The sequence below is a fragment of the Lates calcarifer genome, linkage group LG19, assembly GCF_001640805.2.
Source record: "Lates calcarifer isolate ASB-BC8 linkage group LG19, TLL_Latcal_v3, whole genome shotgun sequence".
NCBI lineage: Eukaryota > Metazoa > Chordata > Actinopteri > Centropomidae > Lates > Lates calcarifer.
Genome location: NC_066851.1, coordinates 14,762,457 through 14,785,588, shown reverse-complemented (window position 1 = coordinate 14,785,588; position 23,132 = coordinate 14,762,457). Strand labels below are relative to the sequence as shown.

Sequence of the window (23,132 nt, the reverse complement as noted above, 5' to 3'; positions counted from 1 at the left end):
AATGGGACAGGAATACCTACTCTCCTTGGATTTTTCCTTAACATCCTGGGTGAAATGACCACTTACAGTATAAGTATTGAAATGTGGTGAAATAGTGGGTAAACAAGACGTCGTCTCTGGTAGAAAAATAGATTTGTTTATGGGAGAGGACGTGGAAGTTAACCACAATACCACTATAAATGACAAAGCAGATGCTGTCTCCTTGTCAGGGCAACATCAATTAATGTTAACATTTTCTTTAGTGACAGTGTTTCCTTTTTCTCCTTAGTTACTTCTCTTCAACCAAGTATTTGTCCCATTAAAATATATACTGAATGCAAAATAAACACTGAATCGATTCATGATAAATTTGCTCCATCACTCTTGGGGGATAATTCCTCCAAGGCCTGGCTGTCGATGAGTGGAAATGCTCAGCACGGCCACTTAGCTTCATTTTAGTTTGGACTTCCCGTCATTTGTAAACAGTCTGGACTCATTTTACATTTTAAGAGGAACAAGTTGCTCTTTATGGTTTTGAACACTTGCAGGGAGTCAGAAAACCAAAATAAGGGGGAGAGGGAAGGAAGAAAAAAAAGAAAATGAAGACAACAGCACAAGAAAAGGCTTACTGCTGGTTAAGGAGGTTGTTGTCTGGCTCAGCCACATCAACAGTTTGTGAAAACAACAATTACTCAACTAACTGAAACAATTAGTCAACTGACTGATCGACAGAAAATTAACCAGCAACAATTTTTAAGACAATAAGTCAAGAAAATATTCAGAAGAATGAATAATGAAACTAACTATTAGCTGAAAGATATATTGGGATGTTCTAATATGTATGGTAATAAGACAAGTTTCAAAGCAGGTGAATAGAGCGCATAACAGTTGGGTACCGGTTCAGGATACAACAGGACATAAAAGAAAAGAAGAGGTTGTCTGCACACAAAATTTCCAAGCTCCCAAAATACACGTTTACTGGTACGACTAAAGCACATACACATATAGTACAGACACACAGGGTCATAAGGGTTATAATAATAAACATGACTGGAAATCTCAATTACAGTTTACTTCTTTTCTGTATCCAAAAAAAGAAAGACAGACATAGTAAAACTTGACACACTCTAGGCCAGTAAGGTCAAAGGTTATGCTTAGTTGGTGGAGGTTTTCCTCGTGGTAAAGTTTCATGTGAACATTATAGTGGTAGGATTTAGTTTGAAAATTTGGCTGGAAAGTAACAACCCTCTCTCTGGTCTTAGCCCAGTAACCCACAGCCTTTTCTAGGTCTCTCCTCTCCTCCCCGTCTCTCTACATCAAGGGTCTTGTTGCCGGGGCTTAAAAAAAAAAAAAAAAAAAAAAAAACTGCACTCTGCTTGTACAAGAGGGCATGATAAGAAGAGAGCGGGAAATATGGGGGAGGGGGATGAGAAATGCCAGTGACAGGAGGAAGGAAGGGTGAGACAGGCATGGCAGGATGAGAGAGAAAAACCAGAGGAGCTACAGTGTCTGACCTGTCAGCATTCAAGCAAGAGTATGACGGTTCAACACATACACAAAGTTTCTGGCTTCTCTGTTTACGACCTGATTGAAGATGTGACTTTGAAGCCCGACTCAAAGCCCTCAAAGCCTTTCAGCTCTGCTCCTGATCTTGGTGGCAGAACAGTAAATTAAAGCATGTTCTTAGCACTACACACAGGATTACATGCACTGGTTGCTGTTACTACGATCAAGAAGCAGAACGGGGCAAAAGACATTAGATGCTCTATTTAAAACAGCAGCACCCGAAAATACTGGCCAGTCAGTTGATAGTTGCTGGTCCTCGGGCAGAGCTGCAGCCAAGGAGATTTGGAACAACCTTAATCTAGTCAGTACAATGAAAACACTGAATATCACACAGTGCAGTCAGGGAGAGATCCAGTATCTTGCTCAACAACTCTTTAGCCAAATGGATGCTCACCAGAACAGAGAGAGAGTTGCTACACTCCCTACATTTCCCTGTTACAGCTAATATCTTTCCAGTACCTCTCAGTTTCAGCACTCGCCTGAAATGACACAAAAAACAGCTGAAACAGTTGTAATGTGTTTGTAGTTATTGGCAGGACAGGAGATACTACAGATTAGAGGCCTTCAAAAGGTCCCATTGGTGCCTGATAGTTATTTCACACTAGTAATAATCTGAATTCTATTGATAATCAGGTAAGAAAAAGCCTAGAGTTTGACTGATGATATATTGACTGATATTGGCTTATTGCAGATATCCTGTATCACATCAGCATTCAGCATGTCAGTTGAAAAGAAACAACGGTTTATACTGTATGTTAGAAGTAACTGATACTGTGTCTGTATTACTTCATTTTTCCTCCACAGAATATTGCAAAAAATATTTTTCAGCTGATCCTCATGAAAAAAATGTTATCTTGCTATCAGTCCTGATCATGTGTTGAGTTCTTATCTTGCAGAAAAATAAGGTGTGCCAAAGTGTTCACATTCCAAAAGCTTTGACCTCTTCAACAGATGTCTGAAAGGTATTGTCACTGAATGACTCTGCTCTTTTCTCTAAATCCACATCCTGCTGAAATTAAATTTCAGGTGTGATAGTGATGCATGGACAGCCACTGAACTGCATAATGTAACACATTTAGTTTTCTGTCAATTCATTCATTTTTGAAATGGCACTTATATTCAGACATGACCAGAATATCCACTCACTCACTGTCCTTCTAGTTTTTTAACTGCTATAACTTTATATAATACTTAAACAAAAACACACGCACAGTTAAAGCTCTTACTAATACATCTGAATCTGTGTGGGGCTAAGCATATAAACACTTGAATGTCTGCTTTGGGCAAACAAGTTTGGCAATGCTCTTGTTATTGATGTAAACACACAAATTCATGTCCCGTGTGACTTGCCACCAAGCTTCCATGAAATATTTCCCAACTCTACTCCGGCATGTCCTCAGCCTGCTGCCCTCTGTGTTAGGGGTCGGAGGTCACTGACACTGTAAACATGCAAAACACTCCACACGAGACACTGGGGCAAACAGGAGGGAGGCCCTGATTAGGAGAGCAGATTGTGTTGTTTCGTACTGCAGCTGAGCCAAACCAAGCTGAGCTGAACTGCAACCGACTGACTGGAACTTGGAAAACGAGACTGGATTTTTTGTGCTGCTAAATAGTGCGGTTGTTGCACAGACAACAAAAACTACATGGATACTTCAAATCTGGGGAGACAATAAAATGTTAATGATCAGTATTCTGTAAGAAAAACATCTCTAGCAAATTAGTTACTTAGGGATTTTACACACAGTATATGATCAGAAAGCAACATGAGCGAAATAAAAGCACTACATCAGTCGGGCTCAGTGAGTAATTAATAGAAGTCATGTGTCCATAAAAGCCATGTGCAGGCATAAAATCTTATTTAAGTAGAAGCAATGAAAAAACACGTTTCGCTTTCATACACACAAAAAAAAGAATAATAAACATTTGTCAGGGTCATAAATTTAGACTTAAAGACTTTAAGGGTCAGCAGACTGAACTGGTTTGTGAATGGGTTTATGTGTGTGTCATTTGCTGTCTGAGTGAAACCATGGGAAGTCCCAGCTGTGAAGTGATAGACAGGAAGACTCCAGTAGACTCCACGTAACTGTCCCACCACGCAAGGCATGACATTAATATGAGCCATTATTAGATAGCATGGATGGCAAAGACAGAGAGACAGAATTCAAATGAATCTACTTTCTATCCTTTAAGTGTGACATAACTTATTTTGTTTTCCCAAAGAAGTCACTTAGATTTATTTCACTATCTCCCTTTGTCATGTTCGTAGCTGCAGTCATTTTCTGTTGGTAGAGTTGGAGGCCCAGTGATCTTGGGTCATGGATTTTAATCTCCACAGTGGCCAGTGAGTTCACGAATAGCTGTGTGTCTGAATGCGAAGAGCCAACCTGCTCACTTATTGTATGCCTAAACACCTTTGAAACACACACTGATGGTAATTATGTAACATTCAAAATGTGAGTCCACATGCTGAGCCTTGGATTTGATAACTCTGAATCCAGAAAATAAAACACAAAAACTTTAACTAACTCAGTTTGACATAAATCCAACTGAAGAGAAACTCTCTGACCTCCCATTAACACACTGTCTCTGTCAGGACCAACACTGTCTACCTATTTAAAGCTATGCTCAACAGCTGTTCAGGCACTCTCAGGTATCAGCAGATGTCAGCTAAAATCCTTATATGACTCAATGAGTGCACAGGGATATGTGAAGTTGTGTGCGATGATGAACTGCTGCGGAAGGAATGTGTGTGTCTGTATGTGTGTGTGTCACCGTTTCTCGCTGATAAGAGAACATGAAAACATCACAACATGATGACACTTGTTAGAGTCAACACTGGGTAACTAACAGTCTGTGTGTCCATGTGAATAAGTGTGAGTCAGGCTTAGAAAGAATGAGGTGAGGCAGACAGACAATAGCTAGTAGAGAGCCAAGCGCTGATAAATTATTTGCCTTTTACTTATTAAATTCCTGCACCGAAAGATGTCACACTTTCATTACATTTTCTTTGGATTAAAATTCTAACCACTTTTATGGATTCTGCAGCCTTGGTAGAGGCATGCACGCTCTCAGTGTTTTCCAGCTTTGCCTGGAGCTGTAAAACCCAACTTCAGCCTAAGCTCACACTCTGTTACACAAATATTTACAAAACGTAATGCTTCATTTACAATCAGGAGATAACAGAGAGACATACAGTGCCTGCAGCATCCACAGCGTATCAGGGAGCATCTGCAGATACACAGAGCAAAGTGTGAGAACTGTAATGATGCGCCAGGTGCCATAGAGCGCACAAATGCATTAGCAGGCTTATCGGACTGGCGAGGTGAGATTTATAGTGAAAGCGCTACCTCATATCCGTTCTTTGCAATAGTGACCCCACATGGACTGGGTTAGGGAATGTAAAGGAACTAATTGTAAATCAAGCACAAGTCGGTGCCAACCAGGCGTGTAACTCAGGATAGAAATCATGTAGTAAACTCAATGCAGTCAATGATCATGTCATTTGAATGTACTGATGGTGGTGCACTGGTATTTGCTTCTTATAGGGCAAATATATTTTCACAATTGAAGAAACTACTTGAGTGTGAAGCTGAACTGGAAGGTCAGCAATTATGTTTTTTGCCATTGCCTCCAGCAAAGGTCAAGGACGACAACTGGACCGTTTTACAATTCATTCTTTTCCTTCCTTGTGTCCTCTATTTCTCTCAGTCTCTGTCACCATCATATCCCTCTCATATGACCCCTACCTCTAAATATCATCCCCACCCCCCTTCCCCCTTGCTGTATTCCTCCGGTTTCTTTCCGTTGCACTTCACCCTCATTCCCCCGTCACCCTGCTGCATTTGTATGCCTCCCTGTACCTAAGAGAGGAGGAGATGACAGCTGATCGTCAAATTCCCCGGTGATGATGGATTGGGCATTTTACCAGCCCCCGACAACTGCCGACAAACACAGTCAATTCATAGACACATCAATAGCTCTTAACATACAGCCCCTCCACCTTCTGCCTGGCTGCTTGACATCCTGCTCATTCACTGGTTTCCCACCCTAGCACAGAGCATGCATACACACACACACACAGACAGAGCTTGCTTGGCAGAGCTTGGCAGTGCTTCATCAGCCTGAGCCTTGGCATTTGCTGCCTGCTGCGGCTGAATGGAGACCTCAGTGGCGCTCTGATGAAGGAAGAAAAAGAAAGAGAGAGAGCGAGAGAGCGGGGCAGCAGCAGAAAAGCTTAGACGAAGCAAATGTGCGGAGCAAAATGTGTGTAATAATGTGAGGTAAGCAAAAGAGATAGAGAGGAAAACAGGGAGGAAGGGGGAGAGCGAGAGGAGAGATGAGGGGAGTGACTCCACAGAATGCAGAGCAGGTAGCTGCCAGAGTGGATTACTGCAGCAGGAATGCAGCACTGGCTGCAGGATGGAGGGAGGGAAGAGGAGAGCAGGAGAGGTAGCAGGAGGTAAATAAGATGTATATAAGAGATACAGGCACACTGAATCACACAGTTAGTATAGATTGTGCTATTAAATAAATAAAATAGTTTGACTGTGAAAGTACTGCTCGTATGAATGAATTTTGATACATACAGATATCCCTTTGCTCTGTAACCAACTGATATGATACACCCAGAGTCAATATTTGCACAGTTAAAGCCATTTCCTTTACATTTTAAACAGCCAGTGTGTTTCCTTTGAAAAGACCTCTAATGCTAAGGAAAGGAGTGACATTCTTTTCTTTGGGACAAGGAGAACAAGAATTAGGCAGTTTGCATGAGGAGCAACAGCCAACATGGCTGAACAGACGACAAGAAGTGTGACTGCAACAGAAATTACAACTTCACAAACAGAAAATCACCATAAATCTTTAAGGGCCACTCTAATGCATGCATGCTAAATAATAAGCTATAAGCCTTGAGATTTAAAACAGCTAGCCCCGGATCTCTCTTTTCATCTAACTTTCAGGAAGGAAGTTTTCACCAAATGTCTAACTATCCTTTAAGTATGATTCATTCTTAACATCATTACATACAGTCAGTGACATCCCTTTTTAAAAGAACCAAGCTCCCGGTTATGAGGAAACCTAAATATAAGCGGGATGTACGTGCCTCTAGTAGCAGGACACTGACCTGAGGACCTTTTCCTGTTTTACTGTGGGTTTTCATGGTTTTTGTCTGTTCCGGACTGTTTAGGATGAATTCAGCTCAGGCAGGATGTGAACTAGAATCCAGAATAATAAACGCATTTAAATGCTGCTCAGTGACGACGCACAGAACACGCCTTGGCCACATATTGACCTCTAACAGTTGTTGTGTGAGCAGACAGCCAAAGAGATACTGTAAGACAGTGACAAATATACTATCTCTGCTGACTAACCTGGTCTGATAATACACACACACACCAGCTGTTGTCCCTGAGAGCAGTGTGAATCTTTATTGAGTGTATTGACCCATATGTTACAGAACATGGACAGTGCTGTATACAGTACGTTATGTGTGGCACTCCTGTGTGACTCCAGGCTACGGGGAAGGAAGTATGGCGCCGGCGTTTGTGCCCAACAGGAAACAGACTCACAAAGAGCAGAGGAGGGGCGGAAGAGGCGAGGAGAAAGAAAGGGAGGGGGGCAAGGTGGGCAAAGGAGGAGGATGAGGAGAAGGAGATAGCTGGAGGAGTTGAAGAAGAAGGGAATTCATTTTGTATGACTGGGTGACCTGATACACTTATAATGACTTAATGCTTATACTTGATGAATGCTAAAATGCTATGTGTCATCATAAGATAAAGGATACAAGAGAACATCAATATCATGGCCACATCTGTGTGATGTACAGACAATGAGCTAGGAGGCAATTGGCTTAGTTTAGCATTATGCTGAGGAGTTTTCCCCTAGCTGCTGGAAACACAGGTAGACAGCTCACCTGGCTCCATCTCCTGCAGTGGAAAAATACCCCTAAAACCTGTGTTGTTAAAGATGAGTTATGGGCTTTTTCTTAAGAGAAAAACAGTAAATCACAGTGACATACTGGGATCTAGTCAGATTTCCCAAAATGTTGAACTTCCTTTTGAGCGAAAATAAAATGCGTGTTGTGTTGAGTAAAGCATACATACTGCATATTTCTTTCACAGTATGATGACTTTGCAGACTTTCAGTGACACCCTGGTTATGTGCGGAAACATAAAGACGCACAAATAAATCAACATAATCCCAAAAACAGGAAGACATAACTTACATTTATTTTATTTGAATCCTTATGTCTGTGGCACGTTAAGCTCCTCTCCGCAAACTCTCCATCCTGTGGTAAAAGCACACAAGCAGGCCGTAAGGTTAGTTAAAGTGGACTCACTGGTCATCATAATATCAAGACACACACTCTCATGCCATCCCTCTCCACTATTATGTTTGGCAGTTGGCAAGGCCCTGAGCCTGCAGCCGGGCTGACAATGCAGTCACTGTAGGGGAGATGGTTCGCAGTCAAGCTAACGGGCTAAGAATGAGCTAACTGCTCAGATATGGGACGCATTCGGAGGCTTTGCAGTAGACTCATGCATGAGCAGACAAGCAGTGTGTTTGGCCACTACAACAGAAGGCCCTATTCAGTTCTCAGGGGAGGCGCTGGTACATACACAAACACACACGCATCATTATCATAATCATCATCATCATCCTAGAAGCTCTCATCGTTCTTCAAAACATGTGCATGGTTAAACACACACACACACACACACACAGAAAACAACCCAGACTTGGAGCATTCCACTACAGTAGCATTCCATATGTTTGGTTAAGCACAGAGAATCCAGATTTAAGACTGGAGTCTGGACTGAATTTAAAGGATGGTAGAGGGAAGTGGAAGGAGGGGGTGGGGGGTAGGCTGAAGAATAGGAGGGTTGTGGGGGGCTTAAACAGAAGGGGAAAATTCCTGAGAACTGTAAGCAGCAACAGGACACACTGATATAGAACTAAGCATTAGGAATGAACATTACATACAAAATACATCCAAGAACGATCTGTCAGCTTAACTTTTATCCTAACATTGATAAGAAATTCTCAAGGTCCTCAGAATAAAGGAAAGTTTTGGACTGGCATACCAGTCTGAAGCTGTATGACTGTAAGCCATGACACGCATGCTGAAGAGGACTGTAATGAATATGACTTTAAAGATAATGCTTATTTGCTGCAACTGACTAATCATTCAGCGTCAGTCTATTCATACATCATCTATAAACATCATGTAATCATCTGTTCAGAAAGAAATTTCTCTGTTGACTAAGTCTAAACTGAGTGCGGATGTAGTGCAAGTGATGTGCTCACAGACACTTGGATCATGTAAGTAGCTGCTGATGGACACGGGGCGTCAGTCTTTTAGTCGCTCCTGCCACTCTCAGGTCTTCTCTGTGTCACCCTTTCTGTTCGTTCCCACACATCTTGTCTTCACAGGAAGGAGATAACCCTGCCGCTCTGTGCTCAGCTGCATCATGTTAGATTCATGAAGGCTGCGGTGTAACGTCAACACACAGGTTTTGCTGAATCATCAGACACTCTCACGCTACACAACGATGTTGCTGCACAGAACCAAATGTGTAATTCTGCTGAGTATAAAAACAGCTTCCTTTATGCTGTGCGATCAATAAATACTTATTTTAATTTAAATATGTGATTTTACAAATAAGATTCGACACATTCCTGGCAATCCAGGAGACGCCAAATATCCCAGTGACCAGAGACCACATGTTTGTCTGTGTTTGTATGTGTTGTTGGGTTGTGTGTGTATATATATATGTGTGTGTGGTGGGGGGGGGGGTTCGGAGCTATTCATTCAGACAGTTAGCCAAACCATAACCAAACAAAACTGAAAACAGCTGGCTCCTCCTCATCCCTCCCTTCCCCTCATGCACACAGCGTGTCAGGCTGGGGAGGATTCAGTACATTACTCAGCAGAATACACTGAAACAGTGTGAGGTGGCACTTCCTCCGGGGTCTGTCTCCATCTCTGAACAACCAGTCATCAGTTCGCTTAGCACTTTTTTCCCCACAGCAAGTGTCATTTCTAACAGACTGAGCGTTTGTGTGAACTCATACACTCAACACTGTATCATGAATAAAACTTCTGAACTTTACACTTGCTGGGTCGGGCTTCACTTGAAGTAGTAATAGTAATAATAATAATAATAATAATATATGGCATTTTTTATATGGATATGTATCAAAAAATGACAAATATTTGCAAAAAATCACACACTGATGTTTAACATACTGATGTTTAACTTCCACTGTTATGCAGTACATGACATCAAACTTCACGTGTAAAACCCAAAAGATTTTTTTTGTTTGTTTTTGGACAAAAGAAATCTGTTGAATATCACCATCATTATCAAGATCATATTATCACAACATGATTCCACTGAAAAAAATATTGATAATGTGTATTCATTTATAATATGGAGTTCATCATGATAGTATTTTGTATCTTTTTGATGTTGAACTTGCTTTTATAGATACAACAGCCATGACAGCAATATATATTTTAAAATTAAAATCTAAATTAGTTTTTATTGACATTTCTGACATTTTTATTCAAAACAAAATATAGGTTCATTAAAATGCTATTCTGCAAAAGGCTCTTAAGTGCATTTTTGGTTTGAGTCCAAATTAATTCCAGGGTTTTCATTTGACTTTTTATGATTGTTTTTCCTTGAATCATGAATCTAATTTTGTTGTTTTTGTTGCTGTTACATAATACAGAGCTAAAAAAAACAAAAAACAAAAGAATATCCTGTGACACTCGAAACTTGTGTCCTTGTATTATGTTCTGCATTACACCAAAGGAGGAACATCACTGTTCCTGTACACTGCGCATGTGATGGGATTATCTCAAAGTATCATGCACATATTGTCCTGGCTCACAAAGCGTGTCCAGTCAGTGTCCTGATACTACAAAACCACATAATAGTCCTTACCTGACGCTACAAACACTAATGTCAAACAGAGCAGAAATCCATGTAAAGGGACTAGCCTCTCTTTTCATACAGTAAACATTTTATCATGTAGCGTTTATCTTTCAGTTCTTTATCACACATATAATGGAAAGCTCTTGATAAGATATCAGTGTATGTTTTTGTGCACTTAGGCTTACACTTTCCAAACATGTACAGCATATTTGCAGCCATTCACACCCACACACATGCATACACAGAGTCAGATTTGCCACAGTGTCTCGCAAGAGATGCTTTAACCTGGCTTGTACCGAAAGCACAAACAAATGTAATTCAGGCAGGCACAGATGCTTGTGTAAGTGTCTTTTTCATACACCTACTTCTAATTAAGTTATTTCTAACTGCCAACCTAGCAACAGATTGCTTCACTCAAACATAAGTGGACGTCATATTCACCAGCTCTTCCATGGAGGAGAAACTCTAAATGTGTCCATTAGTTGGTCTGAATGGTAATGTTTCACAGCAAAATGGATGCATTCAAATGTAGTGTGGGGGGAAAAAAAAGTGTGTCAATAGAAAAAGACAGAGGAACCACGGTAGGTAAAACAAGAGAGGAAACGAGGGAGAATGAAAGAAGGGGGAAGAGAGAGCTCATGTTCAATTTCCTCCACTGGAGAACATTTCAAGGCCTGAAACTCCATCCTGGGTTCCACTGGCCAGGCGGGCCTCGTTTGCATGGGAGCCCATTTCCTGTGAGTGATTAGCAGGAGGGAGAGTGTGTGTATGCATGTCTGTATGTCTGTGTGTGTGTGTGTGTGTGTGTGTGTGTGTGTGTGTGTGCGTGCGTGCACTGGGGGCTGCAGTTCAGAGAGGTCTGGGGTTGTTTTGTCTGCTTGGGGAGGAAAGGAATGCCCAAATCAAACACAGTGAACAGGACGCCTGGAGAGAGAGAGAGAGAGAGAGAGAGAGAAAGAGAGAGGAGAATAAGGAATAGAGAGAAGCAGAAAGAACAAGCAGATACACAGAGAGGAGAAAGATGGGGAGAGACAGGAAACAGAGATCCAGAGAGTAGCAGACAGAAGGAGCTAACAAAAGAAAGACGGAGGGAACGCCAGAGAGGACTTGAGCGAGAGATTGATTTTTCATTTGCTGCGAACAGCATTCCTCCTACTGCTATTTGCATTCCAGCAGAGCGGCAAGGTGGAGTAAGAATGTCAAATGGAAAACCATCCACCTCTTTAACTTTGCTGTGAACCTGCAGAACCTGTCTTAATATCTAATGACTTACAGCCCTGCAGCCCTCCTCCCTGTTCCACAAATAACAGCTGAGGCTTTCACACACTGATGCTGACAACGCAGATAGACTATTATTCATTTATACAACAACAGTAACGTGACAACAATGTCACAGAACACCTTTGTAGGTTTACACTTATAATGCTGCTCAACAGTACAGAAACTTCCTGGCATGTAAACTGGGGAGAAGTCTTTAAAGGCCAAGTATGCCAACCAAATATGATTTCATTGTGAATCTGAAGTTTAAAATACACTGGTAGATGTAAAATACCTTTACGAATGTAATACAATAATACTTTAAAATCTCAAAGGTAATCCCAGTAAATTGATCATTTACTTTTGCAAGTCCAAGAGCACAGTCAGCAACATGATAGATCTCATATAGCTTGTAGGGATTTAGGGTCTTGCTCAAGGACACTTAAGTCAGCAAAGTCAGCATTTGCTGGCAAAGAGTTTCCATCTCAGGACTCGAACTAATCATTCCTAATCACTAAGAGACAGCTTTCTTTTGCCTTCGTCATGCTCGTGTGCATGGCTCTAAGGATGCATAGATGTTGGTCGGTCCACCACTTTGATCAAGACAGATATCTCACTATGGGATGGATTGCCATGAAAGTTAGTACAGAAACTTGTGATCCACAAAAGATGAATCCTACTGACTTTGGTGATTCCCGGCCGTTTCCTATTGCCTCACAATGAAGTTCACATTTTTAAATTATAGTGAAATGCTTGTTACAGACATTCATGCCCCCTTTAGTTTGAACTGTAACCACTTGGTGATCCCCTCACTTTTCATTAAGCACCATCATTAGGTCAAAATTTCAGTTTACTACTTTGTTTTATGAACATCAACCTCATCTGTACTTTTTTAGTGCTAATAGCAAAGTTAAGGTGGTGGACATAGTAAACACACCTGCTAAACAGCAGCATGTTAACATTGTCGTCATCATTATGTTAGCATTCTGACTTAAGCATTTAGCTCAAACAACGGTGCACTTTTGGTCTTGTTCATCACACATAGTGAGGCATTTTACAGGCTAACTGCAGTGTGTTTAGACTTAATACATTCACATTTAACTAGCTTTAGGCCGATAAAGAAAGAGAGAAGGAATAATTCAGTATTTTCACCACAGCACAGTTGTACTGCTTGTGGTGAAAAAACAAATAAACAACAAATTATCAAAATTTCTAATTATAGTTCTGTTGTGGGGTTCCAGACACATAGCACCTTGGTATTTCTAAAATATGGTTGCAGCCTTGTACATGCAGTACACAACTTTAAAATAACAAGAAAAAAAAACTTTACTGGGTGTACTGTGCCTTTCTCATTTCCCTGCAGTTTCAAAGTTCAGTTTCCAAACACTTCCTTGTTCTGTGTGTGAGATCTGGACCCTGCCCATGCAGGAGTGAGCCATTCCTTGACTGGCAGAGCAGAATTGATAGGCTGCTATTGTTTCCTTTTAAGGTCAATTGTGTCTCAAAATGCTTGGCATGGCTGGGTGTACAGATGCAGCTGGCTGGCAGGAGAGATAAAACACTAATTTAACTGCATTCCTCTGTGCAAGTCCACACCTAGAGAGAGAAAGTGGAAGGGAGGAGGCAGAGAAGGAGATGGAATGAAAGAGTGGGTGAGAGTATTTAAGACAAGTAGGGAGAAAGACCAAGTGGGTGGGCAAGAGTTGCTCTTTGCCATGGGCATTGAGCTCTGCTCTACCCTTGTTTGACCAGACAGTCAAAACACACCACCACATGTGGTAGGCCTGTTGGTCAAGGACACAAGAACAGGGTATACACGTACATATATACATACATGGCTACCCACATAGAGACCTAAACTTTTCACAGGATGACAAACCATAATGTGTAATTCATCCCATGGCCACAGGTTCACATGTTTGACTCCTCAGCCAAGTTTGCCAGAGCAGCGTACAGCACACACTCACAGTAAGTTACTCTGAATAAAGGCATCAGCTAAATGTCTAAAATGCAATGTTTTAAGTGGGGTGGGGGGGTGGGGGTGGGTTGCATGGCCAGACTGGCTTAGCTTTACAAATAAACCCAGATGCAGGGAGAAAGAGAAGGGCCGGCTGAAGGTTGGATCATAAAATATGCCTGGTATTCCACAATGTTCCACAGTGCACAAATGAGCTACTCAAGGGACCCGGGAGTGTTATTGGTTCTTGTGAGGCTCCTGTGTCTGAATATGTCCACATGTAACCACATATACACACACACAAACACAACCTAACTTTGGGTGAGCCAGACATTCAATGTTATACCAGGTAGAGGGGTGTTATCCGATGATGAGTGCACACAAGTGACTTAGAAAGCATACTGAATTACCTTCTTTACCATAAACACTAACCAAACTGGTGTCTTTTGTTAACAAGCACCAAATGTTAGCTGACTTTTAGACATAAAGTGACACACAGGGAGGAGGAGAAAACAAGTAAAGGGCAATGAAGGGACCACCGGAGGGAAGCTGATGACTGGCTCATTGTCTGAGTCGCTGAGAGCGTTTGTCTTCTTCAGTCTAAATAAATGGGAGGGTATGTGTGTGAGCTGACGTGCTTAGGTGAACGCAGAGATGTTCCAGTGACTCAGACCATTTTAAACTCAGCTGTGATGATTGAACAATTCGTCAGACAGTTGATGAGTCTATCAATCAAAGACTACTTGACTATTTTGGGAATCAATTAATAGTTTAAGTTGTTTGTCAGTCAAACTGCCAAACCCTCTCTGGTTTCAGCATCTTCAATGTGAAGATCTGCAGCTTTCGTTTGGAAGTAAAAAAAAGGACTGTTGCACAGTAAGACACTTGAAGATGTCACCCTTGACTCCCCTGGACATTTTTGAGATTGACTTATAAAATAAAAAGCAGATTAACAGATAATTAAAACAACCAATAATTGTAGCCCTAATTCAAATACATCACATCAAACTGTGGTCATTTTTCCAGGACTTTTGGACATTTCTGTCACCAAATCATTAATCAAAAACACAATATACAAAACAGTCATTAGTGGGGGCATCTAGGATAGCCAAACAGTTTCCAGCATACTAAATAACCACAGCAGAGGACCTTGGTTACATGTCCAACTCCCCCCTCTCTTCCCTCATCTCCTGTCTGTTTTTATACTATTAGATGTCCAATAAAAGCAAAAAATGCAAAAAAGATTAGTTGCAGCTCTACTCAGTCAAAATTCTTCCTCTTCATCTGCTACTACTGCATAAAACTTGAACATAAAAGGGTTTCATGTCTCTTAAAGTAGAATATGCACTTTAGTCAGTCTATTTTTATGGGCTTGCCATGGCTCGCATTGTGCTGCTTCACTTCCCCTGGTCGGGACAGCTAGCATGAGAAGGAGCTCCAAAAGTGATGTTGGCATGGAGGGGAAAACCAGCCAACCCAGCCCTCAGCTGCCCTTTACAAAAGGCAGCAGTGCAGAGATCTCCTCCAAAATAAAACCAAAGCAGAGAAAAAAGGGTAGAGAGGAGGGGAAAGAGGCTGAAAATAGCCTAACAGTCGGGGTCTGCATGCATCAGCACCACAATGATGAAAGCTCCTAAAACCAGACTTGCTAATACATGGATGGATGGATGAATGGAGGGAGGGATGTCTGGGGGAAAAGAAAAACACGATTCCAGTTTAGGCTTAAATAAGGGTGAGTGAAAACAAAATGACAAAAAGAAAGAAAGAAGAAGAAAAGAAAAGAACGGTACTGTCTGCGCGCAACAAAGTCGAGACAGGAGGATTTAAGTTTGTTACATTTCCCAAACTATGGCAAAAACCCTCTAAGGGAGCAAAACAAGTAAGTTAACAAGTAAAAACAGAGGATGAGAGAAACAGAAGAGGGGGAAGTGAGCAATGGCCAGGTTGCCATGGCGTCTGAACATTCCTCTCTCTGAGAACATGTATATTTTCTGATCACAAGAAAAATAATCTGCCGGAGGAATTTTATTTTGAGAGCCGCCCTGTAGATCCACGGCTTAAAGCAGGGCAGACAGGAGTGTGTGTGTGTGTGTGTGTGTGTGTGTGTGTGGGTGGGTGTGTGTTTGAGTTTTTCAGTCTGAATGGGAGTATAACCCTCACAGTCGAGGTGGAGGTATGAGAGCAAAGACTGCCTCTGCCAGCCAGATTATTTGCAAAGGAAGAGCATGAGGATCCAAATCCGCACTGTTTGAGTCACACATGGTCAACAAACAAACATCCGCACCCACACACACAGTACACTCTTGGCTACACTATACATCAACAAAGGGGGTTTCTGAGTGCCACTTCTGAAGATGTTGACAAAGGTATCACAAGCTCAAAGTTCATGTTTTTTCTTCCTCAACTTCTCATTCTGTTCCTTCATTTTTTAAGTCAGTTTCCTTTCCCCCTCTGTGTTGAGCTGAAAGGAGAGCAGCTGCTGCTGCTGCTGCTGGTGTATGTTCCATTACAAAGGCAGTGATAGGAGCAAAGTAAGAAGGATGAGACTGAGAGATTGACATTCACAAGAGCTGTCCTAAGCCTGCAAAACCCTGACTACTAACAGTCAGCTTGTGTGAAAAGATGCTCAAATACCTGCCTCATTTTATTCTCTCCCTTCTTCTCTCTCTCGATGAACACAACAGATAAATCACAGCTTGTGATCATTATAAAAGTCATGTTTTACAGGTGGCCTGCTGCTTCTTGCTCCATATCTCCCTCTGAGTGTTTCAACTATTTTTCACTCAGATTTTCTCTCTCTCTCTCTCTCTCTCTCTCTCTCTCTCTCCACTCACAACTTCAGAGCAAAGTTTTGCTGTTAGAGGAATCTGATACACAAACATAGTCGGTGTGGAACAAGCCATAGAGTGCAAAATTGGGACAAGACATATTTATCTCTATTTATCCAAACAACATTCATGAATATTTTGAACAGGATTATGAAGCATTTAGAAATAATGCAAAAGGGAACAATATAAAGGGTGAGGAACTAATAACACCATATACATGAAATATACTGAATATTTAAGCTAAAGCTCACAATGTTTTTAGTTTTCCTGGGGGATTATGAACCAGACTATTTTTTGATCGGGACCAGTAACATACTGGAGTCTCCGGGCAGCGGTTTCATTCCAGTCTGTTGATACTCTGTCTGTCTGTCAACAACTTTCCCTAGCAAGATAAATATGGGTTTTGCAGGTACATATGGTACTGAAAATAAAAAATCATTTGTCAGACTCATTACGAGTACAAATAAGTGACAAATTAAGGGAAAAACCAACATAAGGTGTCTTAGTAAGGTGTTGAGCCACCACAAGAAGCCAGCTTCAGTGGGTCTTGGCATGGATTCACAATGTTTCTCAGGCTCTACTGGAAAGATTTTCCCCCCATTTGGTGTTTGGATGATGGTGATGGAGAGTTCTGTTTGACACATTGGTCCAGTATCTGCCATAGGTATTTCTATTTCATACTCAAACTATTCATTCTGTGAGCATCTGCATTTCTTCCACACTCTTCTGTTCAAGTTTTCCTTTACTTTGTCACATTTCAGTTTCAAGTTTTCAGTTGGAAGTAGTTCCTTATTCCACAGTTTCAATAAGAGACATCAGACACATCAAAGCACAAAACAAGACAGAGTACATGTTTGATGTTGTCTCTCTGGGCCTCACCCAGAAACAGCAGCACCAGTGTCAGGACAATAAACTTCCATCAAAAAGCATCATTTAATTTTCCAGTCTCTTTTGAGTTTAGTTTTGGGTCAGTGTGTGATTATCATTTGAGAAACAATCTGAATGAACTACTTTCTAACTAAAAAATGAACAAACCTTGATTATATAAAAGACCCATTAAGTATACATGTGTTCATTCTGCTACAGATGAGGCCTCGACATCGATGTGATTAACCTCACAATGAACCTGACCTCTACTGAGCACTGGACTGGTACTACCACACTGAAATCCTGCCAACAACTGGCACGTCAGTCAGTAGCCATCCGACTGAAAATAACAGACTTAAACATCATAAATTCTAGGGGAAGAGAACTGTAACTATAATGCCACAGGAGAGAGGTTGAAAGAGACATATTACAGCTCTCAGCATATAAACACTCATTAAATTGTAGTGATGGTACCCAAAACATACAAACCCTGCTGCTGGGTGAAGGACTTTGGTTCAACATTTAGCCTTTTAAGGATATTATTGAGGTTACAGACTTGGTGTGTGTGGGGGGGGTGTTAGACATCTGTAGGTGGCATGAGGTGGTATTTTCGTATCTTTTTACCACCTGTGTTAGCGGCTTCTTTTTTTTAAGCTTTGGCTTCATCAAAGCAGGGTATGTGTAGTCTGCGCCATCTTCCACCACCAGCATCACAAGACTGATAGGAAGTAGAGCGTGATGTTCACCTTTCGTCCCTCCCCTTGATCACTGTCTGTCTGGCTGCTCAGGCCAGATCTCTAGGAAGAAGAATGCATCTTGAACCAGACTGGAATGGCTCCTGAAAAATGCCAAATATGCCCCTCACCCCCCTCCTTTCCTGAAGACGTAGGCCTGCTTGCTAGCCCACCCTCCTTCCCTCCCAGTCCCCCCCAATCCCACAGCATTCCTGCACTGTACACAGCACAGAACACACGCATACCTATAATCACAGATGACCCACTCACATAGAAAATGTTAGGGGCATTAATAACACAAGTTTCCACCCAGCTGACCCAGACATGCCTTTTAAGGGTAAGCGGTTCAGATTTCTCTTTTCATTAACTTCCAAAAATACTCCTGGACCAGGGCAGGAGAAGGAGGAGGAGTGACAGGAAAGCGGGGGGGGGGGGGTGCACTTCTCTTTAGCAAGGCAAAAAGAGAGAGAGAGTGAGTGAGACAAGATAACAATCAGAAGGAGAGAAGGGAAATATTGGCCCTTTGAGGAGGAGAACACCTAAAAAAATATAAGTGTGGCTAAGGAATTTACAAGAAATGTCTTAACTTTAGCTCTCCCCTGTTAAAATGTCTCAGTCCTTTTCTCCCCTCCCTCCCTTTCTCTCCTTTTCTCTGCCTTGCTGTGCCTCCTACATGCTTTTGAAGTCTGTTTCCTTTGCATTTCTTTCCTCTTCTCTTCCAGGATCAGCAAGGTAGCCATTTTTTGTGGAGCCTGTACAGCGTAGGAGCAGAACAGGCACACAAGGGAACTTCTGTAAAACAACTTGTTGGAGGCTGAAATGTCTAACAGAAAACCAAATTCCACACAGGGAGAAAAAAAAAATTTAATCCAAAAAGCGGAAACTCCCGTGTTTCAGGTCGACCCGAGAAGTGTGTAAAACACAAACACAGCAGAAGAGTGACCCACATTATTAGTCAATGTGGTCCAAACTCCAGCCATGTGGGGCAGCTGTCCTGGCCAGGCCGCAGATTAAACATTATAGAACTTATCACCTGCAGCTATCAGGATATATCAAACGGCCACAAACACATTCTTGGCAGGAGGGTTTTGCTAAATAAACTGGTACTTAGCAAGGAGGGCAGGGTTTGTGAGAGCAAGAGACAGCTTGAGAGGAAGATAGAGGAAGTCACGATTCATGTGTAAGAGCCATAAAATACAAAAAACACTACTGTGATACAGGTTATCTACAGTATTTGCACCTGTGATTGCAACTACTAGAGATAATGCTATCGGTTGAAAAGGAAGAAAAGGAGACAGACATGAGACTTCAAAAGATGACTCACATGAGAAACCTTGCCCTGTGAAGTCTGAAGACTAAACTAACAGATTCACAGTTAGCTATACCAGAAAAAAACCTTCAGAAGTAGAAATAACTGCAAAACTTGAAAAATGCTAAACATATATGAATCATCAATCACAAATATCACTATTAATAAATTTCATTCTAAGGCATCTATGGACTCAATGCCAACTGCAACCCTGTCTGTTCCCGTGTGATAAGGAAATGGTGGACGGTCGGGAAGCCAAAATGAAGACCAGATGATGAGGTTTTTTTTTCCTCTTCAGTTACATGCCACAGTTTAAGAAGCTTCACATGGTCAACAGCAGGGCAGCTGCCTGCTTTTGGGGACTGCAGGGGAGCGATGGGTGTTCATAAATTAAAATTCCAGAAATATGGAGCTAGGAGGAAGTTTGGAAGTCTGGTACGGGTCAGCATTACAACCTGTGGATAATTCCTGAGGAGAGGTGATAGAGGAGCATTGAAGACATCTGTTTGTCATAAAAGATGACTAGATCTGCATTTGTTAGAGATGCTGCTAATGCTCCATTTTCTAAGGTACAGTTCAATACATGATGTAACCAAGGTTTTATAGTTTTGAACCTCTCAGATAGTATACCATAGTTTACCAAGCCTAAGGTAAACTTAGCATTTGGAAAGTCCTATAAACAGTAGCTTCTCTTGACATGCACTGTGAACTGCGGGACTTCATATACACGCAGGAGTGTGAATTTCTAAACTGTGTCCAATCAATTTAGTTTGCCAGCAGGTGGACTCTAGTCAAGTTCTACACACATCTCAAGGATAATTATAGCTAACAGGATACACCTGACCACAGCCCCAGCTGAATACTGAATACTGAAGATTTAAGTGAGAGATTTAAGAGATTTAAGTTTTGGATTTAAAAAAAAAATAAATTAGCAAAACATTAAATCAAATCTACAACACAATAGGGTGTGAAAAGAGTGAAGGGGTCTGAACACTTTCTTAAGCAACTGTATGCTGTCATGCTATACTCTTGGCTTAGCAGACTGTGGCTTTCAGGAGGATTTACAATTTACAATAACAGGGAAAGTACAGTTAAAGCTCTCTGTTGAGGTATGAGGATTTCTTCATAATTACAAATGAAAGGCGATGTCCCTCTGCCAGTACACTGAGTCACTAGCTGGCTTGTCACATAAGCGACAATACAAGGAAATGAAAATATGTCAGACATCTGAGTAAAGTTCAGTAAATGCTTCAAAGTCAAGTCTTTCCTCAAACTTTGTGATTCATTATTGTCGGAACAATCTGTGACAGAGGTGAGACACACACATTATCAATCACTGATTTCTGGTTCTGACCAGATATTTGTACTTAAGTGTACAAAGATAATAATTTTACAACAGCCTAATTTGACAATGAAACTTCCTTTGTCATTGTTCATGTGACATGTTCGATAACCACCCAGTAACTGAATACCAGAGATGTCAGTTCAGCTGAATGGTTAAATAGGAGTCAGAGTTACACAATCTTTGCAATGCTGCTGAACATTATAACACCAATCACATAACACAAGTAGTACATGTATGTGTGAATATTTGATTTAATATGAATGAATGACTGATTGTCTGAATTTGATTTTTGGTTGGAAATTACCAGTTCAACCACTGTGGAATAATACAATAGTTCACTTGTACCAAAATCTGGCATATTGATAAATTAGAAAAATTTTAACAACCTCATTAGAATTGGAAACAGGTCAAGTGATTATCTCAGCCAACTGACATCTTTTTCAAGAGTCAATGCCGTGGACATCTGCTGCAGGGTATTGGACACAACACAATCACATGCGCCTGCAGCCTTCTCCATGATGAAACTGCTGGTTCGCAGTCACCTGCGACACAGCACAGTGGTGAGGCCTCAATGAGTGACCACGCCACCACCGGACACAGAGGCCACCAGAGCAGCTGGTAATGAGGAGACTGTTTGGCACGCTTTGCAGGACTAACGAGGGGGATTCATTCACACTCACACACGCAGCAGAGGTCGTATGAACAGAATCCATTCTTGCTTTGACATGGAGTTTTTACAGAGCGAGAGCACATATCTGCTCTGTGTGTTGGTGTTATGTGTTAATGAGAGCCTCAGCGAAAAATGTGAACACTTGGAACCGAGATGTGCTTCTGGCTACTACTCGCTGAGTGATGAACACTCAGCCGCTAGTATCTGATGACATATCTACATGGCTGAGAACAGCACTGCACAAAAGTGCTTCAGAATGTAGACACACACACAAAATGAACTTACGAATACACACAAAGTTCAAGTAGTCTGAACTCCAGCTGAAATCACAGAGCCTTGTCATGTCACTGGCCCACCACTGATAAAGAAAGCTGGTAGGGAGGGCAGGCAGGAAGAGGGGAGAAAAGAGAAGAGTGGAGGGAACAGCGGCGAAAGAAGCAGGGGGAAAGAAAGAATATTAATGTGTTCAGTGAAATTCTGTAATTCAAGTTGATGTACTAAAACAAATAGAAGTAGCAAGTCTCCAAATGTGACAAGCTGGAAGCAGAAAATGGTGAGCATGTTTGCTTGATAAAAACAAATTACTTTAACTGGACTACAGGTTAACTGTTGTTGATTCATTTTCTGTTAACTGACTACTTTCTGCGACATCAGTCAGAGATCAGCGACGCAAAACATGTGAACATACACGTGTATACAGCACACAAGCAGATGACATGCATGCTGCCACCTCCAGGGCTGCAACTAACACTTATTTTCATTATTAATTAATCTGCCAATTGATTTCTCAACTGATCAAACTTGGTCTGTAAAATGTCAGAAAATAGTGAAAAATGCCCATTGTGATTTCCCAGAGACCAAGGTAACGTCTTCAAATTGTTTTTTTACACATGATCAAAAGTCCAAAATCCAAAAATGTTCAGTTTACGATCACAAAAGACAAAGACTAGCATTTAATCCTTACAAAAGAGAAACTAGAGGAAGATACTGTACACACACACACACACAGACAGACACACACATACACACTTGAGAGATACAGTCCATGCACAGTGTCACACAGGCATCTTTATGGCATCAACCCCATCTTCCTGCACGTCTGTGAACAGACACACAGCAACTCCAGCTGGCCTGCGTATTGTCAACAGCAGCCGCTGTCCCGGATACTGAGCCCATTATTGCATTATAAGAAAACACATGCATACAGTACACACACTCACAAAGGATATACACTCACAGACTGTGTGTGGGCTTTAATACGAGACCTCTAGGAGACCATGATTCAGCTGTGCTATTTCAAGGAGGCCTCCGTTTTGTAACGCCTGCAACATCACTCTGTGTCTTCTCAGTGTGTGAGTGCATCCTCCACTGCTCTATTCCCGGGTGAGGGGGTTGCCGAAGCTAAAAGTGAGCAGTCTGCCACCACTAATAATAACCAACACCAACACCATCCGGTCCTAATTCTATCTGAGTTATCTATTACAGTTTATTAGGACATATAGGTTACACTGTACAAGACACACATCTGCTTATGTGGGTGCTGACTTTCTCATTTATTTCCTTTAACATTTTAAATCGTCTTTCTCTATGATGATGACTAAAGCTGAAACAATTAAAATTATTCCTCAACTATTTTGATAATCTTTTAGTAATCTTGGTAATTTTTCAAGCA

General features: G+C 41.4%; 1 protein-coding gene across 2 annotated transcripts in view; it reads right to left on the bottom strand.

Annotated features, from left to right (window-relative positions):
* The window catches only part of luzp1 (leucine zipper protein 1), a 49,708-nt gene that overhangs the window by 23,098 nt on the left and 3,478 nt on the right, over positions 1–23,132 (bottom strand). For both annotated transcript variants that reach the window (XM_018663569.2, XM_051077992.1), the window contains exon 2: positions 7,775–7,837. The gene's annotated coding sequence lies outside the window, so the exon portion shown is untranslated. The remainder of the gene's footprint in view (positions 1–7,774; positions 7,838–23,132) is intronic.